We start from the raw sequence: 9,142 nt of genomic DNA, 5'->3' as shown, positions 1-9,142 counted from the left end.
TTTGGTCACTTCAACCTCGCCATCCTTGTGAGCTAACGATGGGGGGTTTGAGGGGCCTATAGGTCATAAACAGCCTGGCCCTCCTTGGTTCTAGCTTAGGTGGAGAGGGCGCTTGGGCGCTGATCATATGTACATTTGGTCAGTCTCTAGGACATTAGTCCTGCTTGATAGGGCAATGTTACTGTCCCTTACATCTGCCATTCACAAGTGGCCTTCAAACCTTTTAAAACCAACCGAGAATTTAACTATAGTTACCCGACCATCTCGCTGGTGAAGTGTCATAATAGAGGATCATGGGAAGAAATCTGTCTGTCTGTAAAGATTGCCTTGCCTTATGCAAGACACGGGCTCTTGCGTTGGCGGCCCGTAAGCGAATGTAATTGTAATTTACTTTTAAAGTTGGAGGAGAAGAAGAAACAGGAAAAGAAGCAAGCGCGTCCCATAGGTCACTCACCGTCACTGCTTCTATTTCGAAGTCACGAAGGTCATCGTTGTATTCATGTGAAGAGCTGCCTTAAGTGGATAAGAACTCTTAGGTTTTTGTCGTGATGATTTCTAATTATGCAGCGTATCTGCAAGTAGGTCTAGTTTTATATGTTTGGTGTTTCGATGTTCTAATTTTATTTTAAGGAACGTTAAACTCTCAAATTCTTTGGATTGTTCTATGATTACCGTTATCTTTATGATAATAATAATAATAATAATAAGAAGAAGAAGAAGAAGAAGAAGAAGAAGAAGAAGAAGAAGAAGAAGAAGAAGAAGAAGAAGAAGAAGAAGAACAACAACAACAACAACAACAACAACAATAATAAAAATAATAATAATAATAATAATAATAATAGTAGTAGTAGTAGTAACAACAGCAAAAACAACAACTACAATAATAATAATAATAATAATAACAACCATAATAATAATAATAATAATAATAGTAATAATAATAATAATATGCAACGAAAGTACCGCGCTCTTGATCACTGAGACAACACGTAACAAGGTCTATAGAAAAAATCTAATAGACCTACTGTAGTTGTACAATGCAAATGCCATAACAAGTTTACCAAAAGTGGTATTACCTCCACCTCAAAAGAAAAAAAAATGTATCATTCAGACACGCCAAAACAGACTTTGGGCAGCCAGATTTCATATGGCAACCTACAACGGAAAATCTTTACAAAACGGTAGAGGATGTGGCATTAGTTCATGGATTTTATATTTCATAAGTTTTCATGTTCTTCTTATCTTTCTAATCATTTTTTTCAGGATATTATGAGCGTTTTTACTAATATTTTATATTACCTACAAAAAAGAAAAAAAAACTATAAATAGGCCTACTGATTTCTTAACAAAGAAACGATTGAATAAGCAAACCACTCTTTTGAAGTACTACTGTCTTTACTATCGTTAGAGTGGAATAGAAATTGGAAATATATATAAAAATACTAACAATACTTAGGCATTAGAGCTGTAATCTTGTTAAGACAATAAACACATAATTAATACACTAAAGAGAAACATATTTAAAATGTTTCGGCACTTCGAACATAAACACTTGTAAGTACGTGAACGTTTTCCCCCTGGCAGTACTCGCCAAGAATGCCAACTTACACTGCTGCTTTTAAGTCCAAAATAAACAGACAGCATTGAGTCTCAACGTCAAAATCAGAGGCAGGCAACTTATGACAATATGATGACTGTTATAGACCGCTTTAAGTCTACTTGCCTGCGCTGTATCACGGGCCCTCTCTCTCTCTCTCTCTCTCTCTCTCTCTCTCTCTCTCTCTCTCTCTCTCTCTCTCTCTTTATACGTATACAGTATATATAGCGCACACAACTATATATATATATATATATATATATATATATATATATATATATATATATATATATATATATATATATATATATATATATTCAACTTGCAGTTTCTCAGGTAGGCAATAGGTTAGAATAAAACTACGGACCTAGCAAACTTGAAGAGTTGTATTACTCAAAAAAGACATACACACATAGTGATATCCATTATATATATATATATATATATATATATATATATATATATATATATTGAGAGAGAGAGAGAGAGAGAGAGAGAGAGAGAGAGAGAGAGAGAGAGAGAGAGAGAGAGAGAGACTTTACTGGTCCCTTTTACCAGGTACATCTGTACTTCTGTAGCGACAATTATATCTTTCTCTAATCTCTCTCAGATTGAAATGGAAGTAAGAGAGTATTTCGGTACAAACTTGGGGGATAAGAAAATTAGTTTTGAATGGGATGTGAACTGACTGATGTTTGAAATGGGTCAGTAGAAACTAAAGAAACTCCTAAAAGAGTTTGAAGGCATTTTTAAGAAAGGGAAACATGAGGAAGATTGAGAGTAAATGGAAACCAATGAGTTGGAATTTAGCATGTACACTCGGGCACGCTCTTTCTATCTTGTTTCTCTTCCTCTTGTTTTCATGAAGATTTTATAGTTTATATATGATAGATCTAATTTAATGTTGTTGATTATCTTAAAATGTCTTATTTTGATTGCTATTACTTCTCATGCAGCTTATATATTTCCTTGTTTCTTTTCCTCACTGGGGTATTTTTCTCTGATGGAGCCTTTGGGCTTATAGCATCCTGCTTTTCCAACTAGGGTTGTGGTTTAGCTAATAATAATAATAATAATAATAATAATAATAATAATAATAATAATTTGGATGATGGAAGAATGGGTAAGAAAAGAGTTACCAAAAGGTGAAGCAATGAATATAGCAGGATGTGTCTAAAAGATTGGTAAGAGACCCGCTTTTCCTGTGGAAACCAAAATGGTAAGGTATGAAGGAAATGAGGAAATTGTTGAGCCAACTCTCCTCAATGAAAATAAAATGTAGATGTAGAATTTAAAATAAAAAATAAGTGGTGAAGCTCCGAGATGCTCCGAGATGAACTGTTTCCATGGCAGGTATGGTCTAAGAAGAATCGTTATTATCATTATTGCTTGCTAAGCTACAAATCTAGCTGGAAAAGCAGGATGCTATAAGCCCAGGGGCTCCAACAGGGAAAATACCCCAGTGAGGAAAGGGAGCAAGGGAAATAAAATATTTTAAGAAGAGTAGCAACATTAAAATAAATATCTCCTATATAAACTATAAAAACCATAACAAAAAAGAGGAAGAGAAATTAGATAGAATAGTGTGCCCGAGTGTACCCTCAAGCAAGAGAACTCTACCACAAGAGAGTGGAGGCTATGGCACTAGGCTGGAAATGTGGAAATATGCTGGGGGGAGTGGCAAAAGGTTTGCATTGATGAAAGGGTGAATCACAGTATTTTAAAGTGACTCAGTCATGTGAAAAGTGAAATGAGCCTATAATTCAGAAGTACTAGAATAAGTGGGAAGGACTTATTGGAAAGAAAGGGCCTCACTATCTAATGAGAGAAATGGTGCATATAAGACAAGTGCAAATTGTGGGGTTTAATGCCATGCCTCTGAGGAGCATTCTCTGAATCATACACGATTCAGAAGTTAGTGGTGGATGTGGCACAATCTAGGAGAAATGGTTTGATGTTTATATATATATATATATATATATATATATATATATATATATATATACACATATATATGTGTGTGTATGTTGTGTATGTGTGTATGCATGTCAACTGATAGTATATATATATATATATATACATATATATATATATATATATATATATATATATATATATATATATATATATATTTATGGGTATATATATATATATATATATATATATATATATATATATATATATATATATGTATATATATATATATCACTTACGTCAGTTGTCATGAAAATATATAGTATCCTAGTTTTAAAGAGACTAGAGAGAAAGATTGATGAAAAGCTGAGAGATGAACAAGCAGGATTCAGAAAAGATAGAAGTTGTACTGAACAAATTTTCATTTCAAGAAATGTTGTACAGCAATATGTATAATATATGAATCCACTTTTGATGGCATTTTCGGACTATGAAAAAGCATTTGATAGTGTGCACCGGTTAATTTTGTGGAGAGTCCAGCGTTATTATGGAGTTCCTCTTAAATATGTAAATTTCATTAAGTCTGATCATGACCATAGCAAGTGCAAAGTTAATGTCAGTAGAGTCTTATTAAATGAATTTCCAGTGAACACTGGAGTACTCCAAGGGAATGTGTTGTCACCTATGTTGCTTATCTTCCTCATGGATTTTGTAATGCATAGAACAGTTGGGGATGGTCGAGAAGGATCGGACTGGATGGGTAACAGGAAATTAGCTGACCTAGAGTATGCTGATGATGCTGTCGTTATTAGAAGAACACCACAGGAGTTGCAAAGCTTTCTTACCAGAATGCATGAAATATCACATAAGGTTGGGTTCAAGATAAATAGAAGAAAGACAGATGATGAGAACGGAATATACAATGGAGAATGAAATATCATTGGAAGGAGAAAGAATTAATGAGGTCGAATCCTTTAAATATTTAGGAACTATGAACTCTAATACAGGATCTTTAGAATTTGAGTTTAATTAAAGATTGAGAAAATCAAATCAAACAATGGCCAGGTTAAGTAAAATTTGGTAATCAAATCTCCTAAAATTACATGTAAAAATCGGGCTAAATATCAGTTTAGTGAGATCGGGGTTACTGTATGACGTGAGTCGTGGTATGACAATAAAACAATATCCAACAGATTTTGTAGATTTAAAAACAAAGCCTTCAGAAGAATATTGGGAGTTAGATGGCAGGACAGGATTAGCAATGAAACTGTAAGTGAGATTACTCGAGTGTCATATGTGGATGAGATCATGGTGAGGGGTATATGGAGATGGTTTGGGCATGCTCTTCGCACTCCCCAAGAGAGATTAATTCACCAACCATTCAACTAGGCTCCAGAAGGTACTAGAAGAGTTGGAAGACCCAGGCCTTGCATGACTAAGGACTATGAAGCGTGAAGTAGATGATGAATGAAGAAGTATTGTTTAAAAGCTCAAGATAGAGACGACTGACGAAATCTAACCGAGGCCCTTTGCGTTAATAGGCGTAGGAGGAGGAGATGATGATGATGATGATATATATATATATATATATATATATATATATATATATATATATATATATATATATATATATATAGCCTAAATACTGTATATACCCTAAAATATTATTAAATAAAGCACTGGGTATATGATAGGCCTATTATCCAACAATAATAGGTCATGGGCATAAAAATGACCTACAGAAATGCTGGGATTCTCTCTCTCTCTCTCTCTCTCTCTCTCTCTCTCTCTCTCTCTCTCTCTCTCTCTCTACAAACACGAACAGAGCACAGACCAGATTAGACTGCAAAGCACAACACCTGCAGCGGTAATTGCATTTTCGTTGCTCTTCGTGTCTTTACTTAGCATCTGCTTATGGGTCTAGGGGTGTTTTTGTGCCTTTCGACATCTCGGCATTTTGCAACTGAACAGTTGAACTATGAATTCCGATAACCGTAATTTTCTCTTTGATTTGCGAACTATGGCAGAAGTAGCAAATAATTAATGGCATTACCTTGCAGGAGAATTTTCACTGAAAAATGAGAATTGTCGTCAAATAAGAAAAATAGTACTATAAAAGAGAGAGAGAGAGAGAGAGAGAGAGAGAGAGAGAGAGAGAGAGAGAGAGAGAGAGAGACTACTTTAGCAAAAACGAAAGACATCCGAGGCCTAATGATATATTTTCTAATCAGTAACTGAAATGAAAAGATCATGAACACACAATCGTCTTTTAGATTATTTTCATATCTAAACAAAATTATCTGTAAATAAAGAAAGCTACAACATTAAAAAAAGACTTTGTCTTGTACAATTGCAATTAATTGTTGACACATAGCAGGAGTTAATTGCAATATTACGATGAGAATTGAGGAACAAAAGATAAGAGAAAAACATGTGACTAACAGAGGGATTTCCATTTCCGTCAAAACCTACTGTATGTCTAAAGTATAAGGAAATATGCCAATGTCTTATTGCAGCTTGCTCATTCTCCATTGAACGTATAGAATATAGAGAGGCATTAGCAAAAAAATCACACCAAACTTAAATGCATACAAAAAGACAACCCGTCCATTATCGCTTACGGGTAGTTTTCTTATTTATTTTCGGCAAATCGAGGTACGACGTGCATTGCCATTTCATGCGGCTACCAGACGTACGACTCTTCCTCTGATATCAAAACTTGCACGAGAAATTTTTTGACAACTTGAAAAACTACGATATACACATTAATCAAATCTGGTTCTGTATGACACCGTGCACTTTAGTAATCTTCTTTCCCACTGGTGGTTATAAAGCATAATGAAGCTCGGATAACTTATCACAGACCAAAATAAAACGTACCACGCCAAACAAAGGAACAGAAAGAAGAGATGAAACTTTAAAAGATGCTTCCCTTACCTGTACAGCAGAGCATGGATCGCTGGCAGACGTATCCCCTTAAATACAAATCATGTATGTGCACACTTTGTATAATGATGTTATGTTTGACACTGAGGGTGAATAGCCAACGATGTGGTGTATGTTGGCTACAGACAACGGTGCCCAACCGACAGCGACCAACCCCTCGCACCCTTGACACACTAGACAACTACACTTACTACTTACTTCTCTCGTTCCTTTACCTCTCTCTCTCTCTCTCTCTCTCTCTCTCTCTCTCTCTCTCTCTCTCTACTCCACCACTTCCTCTTCATTCTTTTGCCTCCCTCAATACCTCTTTCAAATCTACTGTTTTGTCTTGCTCATGTCAGAAATGCTTTCGGCAATTAATTTATTTCATAGTCAGTTTTTAAATGATTTATTAGCACATTTCTGTTCTTGCGTTGAGAAAGCAACATCTTTAGTAAGCTAATATTCTTTCCACTGGTTATGATGGTTTTATATGATATCATGCTTAGTAAAGATAAAGTACTGTGGTATCCAAAAAGTATAATAATTTCGGCAAGGAAATCATTTAAAAAATCTAAATAGTCCTAAATTTAGCAACCTGTAGCTTTAGACTACTAAATATGAAATTAAAAAAAAAAGTTCAGAGCTTTGAAAATAAGGTATAGGAAATATAAAATACTTAAACAATGTAAAATTGTTTCTGTGGATTAAAAGCGTTTAAAACAAAGGATCAGTCTGCGTTATAATCTTCTGAGTATGGCCAGCTTCTGTTCTGTGGACAGAAAGGCAGTATTATTATTATTATTATTATTATTATTATTATTATTATTATTATTATTATTATTATTATTATTACTTGCTAAGCTACAGCCCCAGCTGGAAAAGCAGGATGTTATAAGCCCAGGGGCTCTAACAGGGAAAATAGCCCAGTGAGGAAAGGAAATAGAGAAATAAACTGCAAGAGAAGTATTGAACAATTGAAATAGAATATTTTAAGAACAGTAACATTAAAATAAATCTTTCATATATTAACTATAAAAACTTTAAAGAACTAGAGGAAGAGGAATAAGATAGAGTATTGTGCCTGAGACTACCCTCAAGCAAGAGAACTCTATTCCAAGAAAGTGGAAGGGCATGGTACAGAGGCTATGGCGCTACCCAGGACTAGTGAACAATGGTTTGATTTTGGAGTGTCCTTCTCTTCGAAGAGCTGCTTACCATAGCTAAAGAGTGTCTTCTACCCTTACCAAGAGGAATGTAACCACTGAACAAATATAGTACTGCAGTTGAATTAGACACTATATTCCCGTCAGAACAGTTAAATTTCCTTCCATATTCCAAGGTCGTCCTTCCAATAGCCAAAAATAAAAATCATGAACAATCGTGAATATGCTTTAGGCTTGCAAACTATCAATCAGAAATTTTAAGATGTCAATTGGGCATTGACCTCTTCTCCATAAATTAGTTACATGAGGAATACAAGGAGATAATGGAAATTAAAATATTCAGACGACTGCGGTATTTATATTTCAACAACTGAAGACTAAATAATAAATATTTCTAAAGATTTCTTAAATCGATTAGCTAGTACGCTGAATCATATCTCAAGAAGTAGCCAGAATGTATTCGGAATATCTAACAGCATAAAAGAAAAGTAACGACATCTTTGCCATATTGATCATCATCTCCTCCCACGCATATTGAAGCAAAGGGCCTCGGTTTTGGCCAGTCGTCTCTATCTTGAGCTTTTAAATCAATACTTCTCCATTCACCATCTCCTACACGCTTCATAGGCCTCAGCCAAGTAGGCGAGGGTGTTCCAACTCTTCTAGTGCCCTGTGGAGCTCAGTTAAAAGTTTGGCGAACAAACCTCTCTTCTTGTGGAGTGTAAAGAGCATGCCCAAATCATCTCCATCTACACCTCACCATGATTTCATCCCCATATAGTTTCATTTCTAGTCCTGTCCTGCAAATTAACTCCCAATATTCTTCTGAGGGCTTTGTTCTCAAATCTGTTCCCTTGCTTGAGGGTACACTCAGGCACACTATTCTATCTTATTATTATTTTTTTTCTTCCTCTTGTTTTTTTGAAATGGTGTGTTGGGCAGGCTTAATAGAAGGGCCATGGATGCCTGGTGGTTTATCAAGAGGTTGTCTTTTCCTTTTTCTGACTCTTTTTCTTCTCAAAACCATCCTTACTGTCCTCCCTTCAGTTGAAGTGGCTATCCTGGAGGGTATTTAGCCTTGCATGGTGTATCAGCTCCTACATGTTGACCAGTTTCTCTTCATTTATTTATTTCCTTATTTCCTTTCCTCACAGGGCTATTTTTACCTGTTGGAGCCCCTGGGCTTGTAGCATCTTGCTTTTCCAACTAGGGTTGTAGCTTGGATAGTAATAATAATAATAATAATAATAATAATAATAATAATCTGCAAAATCAGTTGGATATTGTTTCATTATCATACCATGACTCTGTCCGTACAGTAACACCGGTCTCACTAAACTGATATATAGCGTGATTTTTATATGTAATTTCAGGCGATTTGATTTCCAAATTCTACTAAACCTGTCCATTGTCTGATTGGCTTTTTTTCAATCTTTCAACTAACTCCAGTTCTAAACCTCCTGTAATAGATCTATCTCATTTAAATATCTGCATTATTATCTGTGTGATTTTACAAATATGCCTACAGCTACTCGGGCAT

General features: G+C 35.1%; 1 protein-coding gene across 1 annotated transcript in view; it reads right to left on the bottom strand.

The window, feature by feature from the left end:
- The window catches only part of LOC137651232 (uncharacterized), a 29,233-nt gene extending 22,574 nt beyond the window's left edge, over nucleotides 1–6,659 (bottom strand). Inside the window, exon 1 of the mRNA XM_068384450.1 lies at nucleotides 6,449–6,659. The gene's annotated coding sequence lies outside the window, so the exon portion shown is untranslated. The remainder of the gene's footprint in view (nucleotides 1–6,448) is intronic.
- Between the last annotated feature and the right edge of the window lie 2,483 nt (nucleotides 6,660–9,142).

The sequence above is a fragment of the Palaemon carinicauda genome, chromosome 12 (genome assembly GCF_036898095.1).
Source record: "Palaemon carinicauda isolate YSFRI2023 chromosome 12, ASM3689809v2, whole genome shotgun sequence".
In the NCBI taxonomy this organism is placed as follows: domain Eukaryota; kingdom Metazoa; phylum Arthropoda; class Malacostraca; order Decapoda; family Palaemonidae; genus Palaemon; species Palaemon carinicauda.
This window is presented reverse-complemented; position numbering and strand designations above follow the sequence as displayed.